Genomic DNA, 14485 nt, shown 5'->3' on the forward strand with positions numbered 1-14485 from the left:
ATTGTTTTTTTCCACTTTCTTATCTACCAAATTGCTGATTTGATCCTCTGCTTTATCTGCTATACTGTTGAGTCCCTGTAATGTGTTTTTCATTTCAGTTATTGTATTTTTTATTTTTAACTGGTTTTCTTTTTGCTTTCTATCTTCATTTTATGTTTCTCATTTCTTTGCTGAAGTTTTCACTAAGTTCATCAACCTCCCCTTAAGATTATTGAGCACCTTTAGAGCCAGTGTTTTAAACTCTGCATCTAGTAGATTGCTTGTCTCCATTTTGTTTAGTTCATTTTCTGGGGTGCTGTTCTGTTGTTTCATTTGGGACATATTTTTTGTCTCCTCATTTGGCTGCCTCCACATATTTTTTCATATATTAGGTATAGCTGGTATGTCTTACAGTCTTGGTAGAGTGGCCTTATATAATAGGTGTTCTGTAGGGCCCAGTGACACAGCCTTCTTGTAACCAGAACTGGACACTCCAGGTATACCCTTTTCTCCCCTTACCCTCTCCTCTGGAGTTTGTGTACCCTCCTGTTATAGTTGAGCCTTGATTGCTATTGACATTAATTCAACCACCATGGAGACTGGAGCCAACCCCAGGGAGCAGGACTCACTTTAGAGGGGCCCTAGTGCTAGCTCAGTTTGCCCCTTGAGTGTGTTGCTCATGCAGGTGGTTGGGTGGTGCTCTGGCATGGTATGAAGCTGTCCACCAAGTGCCCTGGCTCTAGTGTTAGCTGGAAGGTTCAGCCTATGGTCAGCTTCTGCCTATTCCCTGCCAGGGACCACCCAGCATAAGCTACAAAGCAATTAGCAAATGGCTGCTACTTGTATTATGCTTGGAGTTTCTGAGAAGAAGCCAAACTGTAAACCAAGCCTGCTTGTCACTAATGGTGGACCTGAGGCCATTTAACAAAAGGTATGGGGCGCACTGGGCCAAATTTGCTTGTTTGAGAGAATTTAGGAAATTCTTCAGCATGAACAAAGATAAGCCATTTGCATGGAAAAAATACTACAAGTTGCTTGGATGAACCCACAAGTTGGGTGGGGCAGGGTTTCAGAGAATCACTAGGATGGAGGGTCTCCTCCAGGTTAATGGAGGCTCAGATAAGGCTCTTGCCAGCTCTGTGGGACAGTGTTCAGATAAAAACAACAGCCCCTGCCAGCCCTTCTGTCTGGGACAAAGATGCCCTTCCAGCTTTCACCTTGATGCTAGACAGTTCAGTTCCTCCATGTATGTCCCTAGTGTTTTTCAAGCTGCTGCCCCAGCCCTGGAGCTCAGACCCAGTTATTCCAAGTATGTCTGTGTGGGGGGCCTTGAAGAGGAACACCTGGGACTCCAGAAGCCATCCATCTCACTCAGCCAAAATCCCCACTGGTTTTCACAGCCAGAAGTTATATGGACTTCTCTTTCTGACACTGAAACCTTGGGCTGGGGAGCCCAGTGTGGGGATAAGGACACCTCACTCCTCAGAAGGTACCCTCCCAATTTTTAATGGCCACATGTAAATGTGGTACCAGACCCTTTCTCATCTTTGCCCCTCCTACCAGCCTCTATGTGGGCTCTTCTTTATATCCTTAGTTATAGGACTTGTGTTCAACTAGATTTCAGGTGGTTCTGAATGATAGTTCTTCTGCACTTTAGTTGTAATTTTGATGTGGTTGCAGGAAGCTCCAAGTACCACATCAACCTATGCCACCATATTGATAGAAGTCTCTAATTAGTAATCTTTAACAATAACAAACATAACAATAACAGCTATTGAGCATTACTTTGTGCTAGTCACAGTGCTCAGTATATATTAATTTATTTTAATATATTAACTCATTTAATCCTCACTGCAACATTTCATTCTTTCATCTTTACAGCAGTTTTGCAAATAGAAGATTGAGGAGTACAGAGATTAAGTAACCTGCACAAAATCACTTTCACACTACTTGTAAGTCATGGCAACAGCATTCAAACCAAGGTAGTCTGACTTTAGACTATATGCTTCTAACTAGACCCTATCAAAACTTTGAAATGGATCATCTGTACCTGTCCAGCTCTTTCTCTATCAGAAAGTAGAGAAGGGTCAGGCAAATTAGCTGGGAGGTATTCTGAACCCCTTGCTATATATCACGTTCAAAACAATGGCAAGAGATGTTGGTTAGAGTCAGCATTCATGATCAGGCAGCCACAGATGAAAAATTCTCATTTTGGACCAATCATAGCTTGCTGTCAGCAAAGAACCTATTTGGGAATGAAGAGACAACAAAGGAATAGAGTGAATCTTCCAGAATAGGGGAGCACAGAGTTCCAAGGTCAAACATGCTATGCCAGTCACCATGTGGCCTCAGACAAGTCACTAACCTCTAAATCCTGGTTTCCTCATCAGTAATTATGGGTGATTTTTCCACTTCACAGAGCTTTGTGAAGAATGAATAACATAATAAAAGTCAAACTTTTAGCATCATTTAAGCAGTTCATTATTAATGAATAAATGATAGTGAAATCTTCCCAATCATTCCTTTTATAGCATTTTTTAAAATGAACAAGTCAAATCTCTATTCCAAACATTTTACAGCTATGGTCCCACTCTTTGCATGGAAGCCCCTTCCTTCATTCTGTCCTCCCTGTAGATACAATTTAAGTATTTTTACTCTGTATCTGACTCCTTGGAAATAGTATAGTATTTGTATAGAATAGTACAGTATCAGTTCTTTTTAAATAATATATGACCTTCTTCAGTCTTAAAGGAGTAACTTATTATTTTCACCAGTGATGCCAATATACCCATAGCTACATTGGTAGTATGTTATTTCACTGCATTTGGAGCTGCTATGTACTGTGTCTGGGCCACAGCTTTATTTTATACAATTTGATGGGTGGCCATGGCTTTTGGGTATGTTTTAGATGCAATGACTTGCCAGCTCAATCAGCATAATTCTATTATTTGTTTTTGGAAGGAGAGACTTGCCAAATGTATTTATTCTTATAGCAGGGTTTGAGGACCATGAGGTTCTTTTGTCTCTTTCATGGCAATAAAAGGAGCAGTGATCAAAAACCTGAGTCATTCTCTTGGATGCAACACTATGTGTTAGTACATGGGAAAATAATAGTGATACTGTTCCACCAGTATCATAAATGACAAGCATGTGTCCTCCACAGAATCCTGAACAACTACTGTTTCCCATTTGAGTGTTTGATAAAATGCACAGAAATTAGATTTCCCTCAAGATCTACATTCCTCCTCATTAGGCATCCTTCTAGAATGGTGTTTAGTGTACATTAACATCACTTGGGGATTCTGCTAAAGATTTCCTAAGACTTGTCTCCAGAAATTCAGATCCTGTAACTACTGGGAGCACTCAGGTCACTTGTAGATTTAACAGGTTTAACAATACTCTGCCCTCTCTACACCTATCCCTCAGATTCTGATGTAAATGGGTCCTTGTACTACATTTTGAGGAGTGTTCTAAACAGGTTGTATATCTTTTTGGTTTGCTAAGTCCATTATTGAAGTGAGCTTCATAGAGTGCTTAAACAGTCTCACAGAAATAATTTAATTATTTGAAATTAATGTGAAAAAGTCACAGGAATAATATTTTGTTCTAGTGGAATGGAAGAAAAAACATCAGAGGCTTTGGAGTTAGGCAAACCTTATTTTCAAATCCAGACTTGATAAATTATTACCTTAGTGGTAATGGGAAAATTAATCTCTCTAAGCCTCTGTTTTTTATTTGTAAAATGGGAGTAACAGCCCCTGAAAGTTTACCTTAATGGTTAACTGAGATATCTTGTTTAAATACAAAGCAGGTGTAAACAAGTCACCCACTTTGCACCTAGGCAGAATAGTTCATAAGCAGTGCTAAATTGTCTTTGTTTATATGATATTGATGTACTTCTACAAGAAATAAGAACAAGTTTCAATGATGTTCTGTTGGGTTGAAAAGGGGTCTTTCTGGAGACTTTGCCCTGATGTTTTATTTTCCTTCTGCATTCCAGGAAAGGGAATGAAAGCTGGGCAGACTTCACAATAGGTCCACAGAAGGAGTGACTCAGAGGGAGCCAAAGTCAGTGATGACTGATGGCCTTGGACCAGCTCCTGAGGAAGTTCTGGCATCTGAACAGCCAAAGAGCCTACTGATTAGAGGCTGCAGGAATGAACATGCTTTTATGTTCCACCTAGCCAAGGTGACTCTCAAACCTTAGGGAGAGTGTAGAGATCAGTGTCAACCAAACATGACAAAAACTTTGTCCCCAGTGTTTTCTCCCTGCATAGGAAGAACCGTGTTAGTGTGAATCCAATGCCCCTTCTTTGTGGACCAACCCCAGAAGGTTTAAAGGGTTTGTTGATGAACCCACAGACAGCCCCTCAGTCATGATCCAATATGTTAGCTTTTGTGGAGGGTCACACTAAGCTGCCAAGTTACTCCATTAGAGTCTGTTTGGTGCTGGCTAGATTTTCTATCAGGCAGACTGAACATGAAAAAAATAAAAGCAGTTATTTTAACAAAGCATTAAAAAAATTGCCATGGGGGGAAACCACAAATTTATTGATGGACTTCTTTATTTACTGATTTGAATTATTTTTATTGTAAATTACAATATGAGGATAGATTGAGAAGACACACTTTTTTCAAGGCCTGCTGCCTCTATAGGTTTTAATCTGTCCTTGATCTTGCCTGCTTTTAGTGCAGATCTGAGTAGGTGGATACCTCCTTGGTAAGATAAGGATACTAAGATCAACCCTCTTGTACTCAAAGTTCTTTCCTGAAATATCCCCTCCTACCTAAGGCATGACAGGCTTCTGTGAAATAAGAATCTTATCTTAAATCATTAATAATAATTTTTGGTGATTAATACCAAATGTACATGCCAGTATTATAAAAGTGTAGGTCACTGTTAATATTATGAGAGGAACATACATTCATTGTGAATTTCGGGGGAGACAGTGGTCTAGGTAGTCCTACTTTCCTGGTCACAGTTCTGAAAAACCTTCAAATTTCCTAAGGATTGAGAGTAATGTAGTTGCATTTTGTTATGCTAATGAGGTGGCACCTAAGGAGGGGTGGGGGATGAATATGGAGTTCAATAAGCAATGGTTAATGATTTTATCAATCATGCCTGTGTAATAAAGCCTCCACACACAAAAAAAAAAAAAAAAAAGAAGAAGAAGAGAACAGGGCTCAGATTGCTTTTGGGTGGTGAGCATGTGAAGACCTGGGGAAAGGGGAGTGCACTGAGAGGGCATGGAAGCTCCATGCTCTTTCCCCATACCTTGCCCTATGCCTCTCTTCCATATGGCTGTTTTTGAGTTATACCTTTTTATAATAAACCAGTACTCTAATAAGTAAAATGTTTCTTTGAGTTCTATAAGCCATTCCAGCAATCAATCAAACCCAAGGAGGGGGTCGAGAGACCCTCTGATTTATAACCGATGGGTTCGGAGCACAGGGACAACCTGGACTTCTGGCTGATACCTGAAGTAGGGGTGGGGACAGTCTGGTGTTACTGAACCCTTTACCCGTGGAATCTGATACTATCCCCAGTAGACAGGGTCAGAACTGACTTGAATTATAGGACACCCAGAGCCCTAAGCTGGCAGCTTTGTTTGAGGGAGCATGATCTCCTTCCTCTGTACAGGGGAGAGAAACTCGCAGATCGGCGGAGGAACAGAGCAAGGGGCCTAGGTTATCGAAACATTTCTGAAAACAGGACATAAAAAATTATAGTGGACATTGAAAAACCAGACAGTAAGGAGACCACTTCAGGCCAACAGGGACCCAGGGATCAGTGAGGGGACCAGGGGGGTTGTAGTCCCCAGGCCCTGTGCATCCAGGTCTGCCTCAGGGCACCCGGGAGAGCAGAGTCACTGCTCCCTCCCCGGAAAACAGGGGTTGAGCAACACCAGGGGAGGCCTTGTTGCTTGAAGGCACAGAGAAGGGAGTTGGACTGGGAGACAGTCGCGCAGGGGCTGCAGGCACCAAGCATAGCAGTGGGAGGAGTGAGTGCCCCCAGCCTGTGCGACCAGGGGGGCCTGGACGTGCTCCCGTGCCCCCATTCCAGTGGGAGCGTGGATCTGTGGAAAACCCAGACCTCACAACCCTGAACAAGGAAAGGGTGCGGGAGTTCATGGGTTTCTGGAGCCTGCAGTGGTGAACTCAAGGAAGCGTGAGCCCGTAAGGGATTCCCCGACTCTTGAGCTGTGAACCTGGAAGGGATGTGGCGCTTCAGGGGTTCCTGGAGCCCGCAAGGGGGAAATTGGTGGAAGTGCTCACCCCTTGGCTATCCCAGGAGCTTGTACCATGAATCCAGAAAAGACTCCAGTGCTTCCCTAGAACATAGAGCCCGCAACGGTGAAATTTGGGGGAAGGGTGTGTCTCCTTTCAATTCCCAGAGCTTGCACCATGAACCTGGAGAAGATGCTCCAGAGCACGTGCTTGGGAGCACCCATACCCATATCCAGGGTCCTGAAGGGACCAAAGCCAGATTGGCTTTGGGGAGAGGGCCCTGCTGGCCCTGGGGACAGTACCTGAGAGACTGACTGAGTTTTGAATGGGAAAAGTGATAAGCATTCCAAACACCCCTCAGCCTGCTGAAGCCAGCAAGACCAGAATAACTGGTCTGGCCAGTTACAAACCAACAACAGGTGGGGTTTTTTTGGTCTTTTTTTTTTTCTTTTTGGCTGTTGTTGTTGTTCGATTGTTTGATTTTATCTTGTTTTTTTAAGTGACTTTTTATTTTTTAATTCTTATTATTTTTCTATCTCCCAATTCCTTATGTTTCTCTTCCTTTCATCCTAGTGTTATTCCTTCCACTCCAAATTTATCCCTCCTGCATTCCATCTTCTGCCTTTTTTCCCTTTTTTTGAGCTTGCAAGATACTGCAAATTTGTATTATATTTTTCTCACTTTTCTGACATTTTTTATTTTAATAGTATTTTGGTATTTTTTTTCTTTCTGTATAATCTTCTTTGCTTGGCTGGTTATGCTGTCATTTGATAGGTTCCCCCTGTTATCTCAGTCACAGTATGTTGATAATTTACTGTCCTTCATTTGTGCACCATTAGTACACCTCTCAAAGTTCTATACTCCTTATTCTTGTTATCTACATCTCATAGATTCTGCCACATGATTGTTGCTTTAATATTACTGAAAATAAGACCTAGTTCATACAATTGTAAATACTACTCAACATCCCTCTCTGATCTCAGCCCACTTCGCAATTTCCTGAACTCTATTATTGTGGGGGTTGTCTCTATTCTTTTACACACTACTCCTATTTACTAATCTTTATTCCCACCCTACCTCAGAATCTGACCTCCCACAGCCTCATAGCTTTCTAGAGCCAACTAACAATCCTTTCGTCCACAATAAGAGTCTTATCTTCTTTCCATACTTTCTAAAACATGGCTAGTGGGGTGAGAGATCATGGTTAACACTATAAGTAGCCAAAGGATATCCCATCTCTTCTCTACTGGCTGCTAATGTAAATATCATAGTATACTGTCTTGCTCTCTTAAACCATTTGGCCTTACTCCTCCAACTGATCACAGAAAAGAGTAGGGGGATGCTGTGAACACCAGGATACACAAAGGAGACTGCACCACTTAATCTCACAGATATTCTACCACAGAAGTTCACACCATAATCACAGGGAACCAGAACAGATCAATTTAAGAAACAGAGGCTAAAAAGAAGAATATCACGAACAATGAGAAAACAAAGAAACAATCCCCAAATGAAAGGAAAGGAGGAAGCCTCAGAAAGAAGGCTAAATGAAATAGAGGCAACTCAACTATCAGATATTGAGATCAAAACAATGATTATCAGGAAGCTCAATGAACTCACAATGAGTTACCAGAAACTACAGGGAAGCTACAATGATCTCACTGCAAACTATATCAGCATGAAAAAGGAAACAGAAACTATCAACAAGGGCCAAGAGGAAGTGAAGAATACAATTTCTGAACTGAAGAACACAGTAGAAGGAATGAAAAGCAGGACTGATGAAGCAGAAGATTGGATCAGCGAGCTAGAGGACAAAGTAGAAGAAAACACCCAGAAAGAGCAAGAAAAGGAAAAGAGGCTTAGAAGGAATGAGGAGGGATTAAGAGAAATGCAAGACAATATGAAACATAATAATATCCATATAATGGGGATACCAGAAGGAGAAGAAGAAGAGCAAGGGATCGAAAACCTAGTTGAAAAAGTAATGAAGGAAAACTTCCCTAATCTGATGAGATAAAAAGTCACACAAATCCAGGAAACACAGAGAGACCCAATCAAGAGGAACCCAAAGAGGCCTACCTCAAGACACATCATAATTAAAATGGCAAAATTTCAAGACAAAGAGAGAATCATAAAGACAGCAAAGGAGAAACAGGAAGTAACATACAGCTGACTTCTCAATGGAAACACTCCAAGCCAGAAGACAATGGCAAGAAATATTCCAAGTAATGAGAATCAGAGGTCTGCAACCAAGGCCACATTACCCAGCAAGGCTCTCAATCAAGATAGAAGGCCAAATAAGAAGCTTCCCAGACAAAAGAAGTTCAAAAGAATACACCCCCACCAAACCACCTCTGCAAGAGATTCTAAAGGGACTGCTATAAGGAAAGGAAGGAAAAGAGAGAGAGAGGAACACACATACATAAAAGGCAATGAATAAGTACCTATCAATAATAACCTTAAATGTGAATGGATTAAATGCTCCAATCAAATGACATAGAATAGCTGAGTGAATAAGAAAGCATGACCCATACATATGCTGCCTACATGAGACCCACCTGAGGACAAAAGATCTACACAGACTAAAAGTGAAGGGCTAGAAACAAATTTTCCAAGCAAATGGACAGGAAAAAAAAAAAAGCCGGGGCAGCAATACTCATATCAGACAAAATAGACTTCTAAAAAACCCACAAAAAGAGACCCAGAAGGTCACTTCATAATACTCAAGGAAAGAATCCACCAAGAAGACATAAACATAGTAAATATATATGCACCCAACATAGGCGCACCCAAATACATAAAGAAAATCTTAGAGGACTTCAAGAAGGATATTGACAGCAACACAATTATAGGGGGGATTTTAACACCCCACTATCAAAAATGGACAGATATTCCAAACAAAATATCAACAAAGATATTGCAGCATTGAACAATACCCTAAATGAAATGGACATAACTGATATATATAAAGCGCTCCATCCCAAAAAAGCTAAATACACATTCTTTTCAAATGTACATAAAACACTTTCAAAGATAGACTACATGATAAGACACAAAGCAAGCCTCAAGAATTTGAAGAAAATTGAAATCATACCAAGCATTTTCTCTGATCACAAGGGACTAAAGCTAGAAACCAACCCAAAGGGGAAAAAAAAAAACACTCAAAATCACAGAGATTAAATAGCATCCTATTAAACAATGAATGGGTCAAGAATGAAATTAGGGAAGAAATCAAAAGGTTTCTGGAAACAAATGAAAACAAACTCACAACAACCTAAAACTTATGGGACACAGCCAAGGCAGTCCTGAGAGGGAAGTTCATAATGATACAGGCCCACCTAAAAAAGTTAGAAACATTTCAAACAAACAACCTAACCCTCCATTTACAAGAACTCAAGGGACAACAACAAAGACAGCCCAGAGTGAGTAGAAGGAAGGAAATAACCAAGATCAGAGCAGAATTAAATGACATAGAGACTAAAAGCACAATTCTAAGGATCAATGAATCCAAGAGCTGGTTCTTTGAAAAGATAAATAAAATTGACAAGCCTTTAAGCAGACTCATCAAGAAAAAAAGAGAGAGGACCCAAATAAACACAATCAGAAATGAAAGAGGAGAGATTACAACAAATACCACAGAGATACAAAGGATTGTAAGAAATTACTATGAAGAACTGTATGCAAAGAAATTTGAAAACCTAGGTGAAATGGACAAATTTCTAGAAAAATATAATCTTCCAAAGCTCAATGAAAAAGATGCAGAAAGCCTGAACAAACCAATAACAGCAAAAGAAATTGAAGCAGTAATCAAAAAACTCCCAACACACAAAAGCCCTGGACCAGATGGTTTCACAGGAGAATTCTACAAAGCATTTAAGGAAGAGCTAACCTTTATCCTTCACAGACAATTCCAAAAAATCCAAAAAGATGGAAGACCCCCAAACTCTTTTTATGAGGCCAACATCATCCTAATTCCAAAACCAGATAAAGACACAACAAAGAAAGAAAACTTCAGGCCAATATCACTGATGAACATTGATACTAAAATCCTCAACAAAATACTGGCAAACTGCATCCAACAATACATTAAAAAGATCATACACCATGACCAAGTGGGATTCATCCCAGGGATGCAAGGATGGTTCAATATTCACAAATCAGTAAATGTAATACATCACATAAACAAAAGCAAAGACAAAAATCACATGATTATATCAGTACATGCAGAAAAAGCATTTGATAAGGTACAGCACCCATTATGATAAAAACACTCGGCAAAGTAGGAATACAGGGAGTACTCCTCAACATAATAAAGGCCATATATGAGAGACCTACAGCCAACATTATACTCAATGGGCAAAAATTAAAATCTTTTCCACTAAGATCAGGAACAAGACAAGGCTATCCACTTTCACCACTTCTATTCAATATAGTACTGGAAGTTTTAGCCACAGCAATCAGACAAGAAAAAGAAATAAATGGCATTCAAATAGGAAAGGAGAAAACAAAATAGTCACTGTTTGAAGATGACATGCTAGTGTACATAGAAAATGCTATAGACTCCACCAAAAAAACTGTCTGACCTAATAAATGAATTTGGCAAAACAGCAGGATACAACATCAATATCCAGAAATCAAAGGCATTTCTGTTCACCAACAATGAAATAGCAGAAGCAGAAATCAAGAAAAATATCCCATTTGAAATAGCAAAAAAAAAATAATAATAAAATACCTAGGAATAAACCTAACAAAAGAGGTAAAAGGCTTGTATTCAGAAAACTACATAACACTGAGGAAAGAAATTAAGGAAGACACAAACAAATGGAAACATATACCGTGTTCATGGATTGGAAGAATTAATATCATCAAAATGTCCATACTACCCAAAGCAATTTACACATTCAATGTAATACCTATTAAAGTACCAATGCCTTATTTCACAGACATAGAACAAACATTTCAAAAATTTATATGGATCCATAAATGACCCCGAATAGCTGCTGCAATTTTGAGAAAGAAGAGTAAAGTAGGAGGGATCACAATACCTGACACTGAGCTATACTACAAGGACACTGTAATCAAAACAGCCTAGTACTGGCATAAAAACAGGCACATGGACCAATGGAACAGAACAGAGAGCCCAGAAGTAAACCCAAGTCTCTACAGTCAAGTAATATTTGACAAAGGTGGCAGCAACATAAAATGGAGTAAAAAAAGCCTCTTCAACAAATGGTGTTGGGAGAACTGGACAGCTATATGCAAAAAAATGAAACTCAAGCACCAACTTACACCTTATACAAAACTAAAATCAAGGTGGACAAAAGACTTAAATATAAACCGTGACACCATTAAAGTCCTAGAGGAGAATATAGGTAGGAAAATCTCAGATATTTCACACAGAAACTTTTTTACCGACATGTCCCCTAGAGCAAGGGACATAAAGGAAAGAATAAACAAATTGGACTTCATCAAAATAAAAAGCTTTTGCACAGCTAAAGAAAACGGTATCAAAATTAAAAGAGAACCAACTGTGTGGGAAAACATATTTGCCAATGATACCTCAGACAAGGGTTTAATCACCAAAATATATAAAGAACTTACACGACTCCACTCTAAGAAGACAAGCAACCCAATTAAAAAGTGGGCAAAGGACTTGAACAGACACTTCTCCAAGGAGGACATAAAGAAGATCCAAAGACACGTGAAACGATGTTCATTATTGCTAGCTATCAGAGAGATGCAAATTAAAACCACAATGAGATACCACTTTACACCAGCCATAATGACTCTCATAAACAAAGCAACCAACAACAAGTGTTGGAGAGGTTGTGGAGAAAAGGGGACCCTAGTGTATTGTTGGTGGGATTGCAGACTGGTACAACCAGTATGGAAAGCAGTATGGAACTTCCTCAGAAAACTGAAAATGGATCTGCCTTTTGACCCAGAAATTCCACTACTCAAACTATATCCTAAAAATACTAAAACACCAATACAAAAGAACCTTTGCACCCCAATGTTCATAGCAGTACAATTTATAATAGCTAGGTCCTGGAAGCAACCTAGATGCCCAACAGTAAATGAATAGATCAAAAAACTATGGTACATTTACACAATGGAATTCTATGCAGCAGAAAGAAAGAAGGAGCTCCTACCCTTTGCAACAGCATGGATGGAGCTGGAAAGCATTATGCTAAGCGAAACAAGCCAGGCAGTGAAAGACAAATAGCATATGATCTCACCTTTAACAGGAACCTAAACAACAAAACAAAGAAACAAGCAAAATATAACCAAAGACACTGAAATAGAGGACAGGTTGACAGTGACCAGAGGGGAGAGAAGAGGGAATTTCAGGGGAGAATGGGAAGGGTTTACAGGAACAAATTTAAAGGACACATGGACAAAAACTAGGGGGAGGGTGGCAATGAGAGGGAAGTGGGGAGGATTGGGTGGGTGGGCTGGAATGGGAGTAAAAGGGAGAAAACTGTACTTGAACAATGATTAAAATAAAAATAAATAAATAAATAAGTAAATAAGTAAGTAAGTAAATAAATAAATAAATAAAATGTTTAAAAAAAGAATTATAGGACACCCAGCTGGTAGCCAAGTGTTGTGCCTCTGTATGTACCATACTATTGTTGGTATGGGAAACATGTCATCCATATATCAGAATTGGGTCCAGCAACCCAATAAAAGGAAGACCAATCTTCAAGAGGGACTTGGAGCAGTTTAGAGAGCATAACAGCACCCTGAAGTAGTGGAAGGATCAGAAAGAGGAACAATGGGTTGTAGTAATTCTGCCAAAGGCCTATAGTATTCATAATAGCTGCACAGGGACAGAAATGTGCTTCCTAGTCCAACGGGACAGAACCTAGTTCCCTCTTAACCTCAATGTTAAATGTGCTGTCAGACCCAGATTTCTCCATCTACATATAAGTGGAATACTATGGGTCCTTTTCTGAATATGAAACATTATGCAATGATCAGTTCACATTCATTCAACTTGACTTATTATTAATCTGTAATTGTCACTTTAACTTGATTTTGTCTGCATTATTTCATTCTGGAAGTCTTATCTTCCTAAGTGAGTCTTAATCTCTTTGAAGAGACTGGGTCTTACCTTCTTCAGGTGACTGTTGCTTACCAGTTTCTTTTCCTTCAACAAATGTTTATTAGGTCTCAGCTCCTATGGCAATTCACTGTTCCTATACCAGGTATAAGAGGTATTAGGGCTCTGATCTTTTGCTGGGTTATGCAGACAAGAATGGAGTAAGGTTGTGTGGTGCGGGAACACTGCATCTGCAACGCATTCTCTGAAGACATAGGTTATCAGAAAATACCAGAGAGTCCAATGATGCTACTGTTATTGCAATCTGGAAGTCATATAAAATTTGGTGACTATCACATATATCCTGTTGATTTTTGCTTTTCTGCTGCTGATATGATCTAGCTAGACTCCTATAGTAGTATCACACTACTTCATCTGCTATGTGTTCATGGAATTTAAACTAATTTACTCATATTTTTATTAAATAACTACTATGTGCCAGGCACTTTCCTAGAGACTAGAATGTGACTTTAAGACAGAAAGAATATGAGTGTGCTACTAATCATCTACCAGAAAATTACCCTGTCCCTCTGCCACCCAGTCCACATAAAGGAAGGAAAAATAGGAACTACCACACACTCATTGTCCATTATTGGTAGAATTTTGCATGTTTTTTTTTCATTTAATCCACACAGCAAAAATTCATAAAACTGAAGCATGGAAAGTTAAGGGACTTTTTCCAAGATCTCATGGCTACCAAATGACAGAACCAAAATTTGAACTCAGGTCTTTTCCTATTCATCCCAATTGTATCGGTTTATCAACAAATTCACCTATACCCTGGGATTTCTTCTCAGCAGTATATCAATTCTTATTACTGTCAATGGTTTCTATCTGATTTTTCTCTATTCCAAGAGAGTCAAATAGGGTTTATAGTAGATCCTGTATAACTTCATAATTCTCTGCAGGCATGTCCTAGAATCTCAAAAAAAATGGCCTAGTGGCTAATGTCAGAACACAGAACACACATACTTCCAGACATATGGAGAACTCCTCCCACTTGACAGATGATGAGTAGTTATCCAGAAATTACATGAAAGTGACAGTACTATTTCTTAAGGCTCAAATGCTAAATTGCAGGCTGTTCCATAGAGCTAGGCTTCACCACAGGATAAGCATGGCCTGGTCCCAGCACATTCAGGCTCTGCCAACAAAGCCCAGACCTCCCCTGGA

This window comes from Phyllostomus discolor, chromosome 6 (assembly GCF_004126475.2).
Source record: "Phyllostomus discolor isolate MPI-MPIP mPhyDis1 chromosome 6, mPhyDis1.pri.v3, whole genome shotgun sequence".
NCBI lineage: Eukaryota > Metazoa > Chordata > Mammalia > Chiroptera > Phyllostomidae > Phyllostomus > Phyllostomus discolor.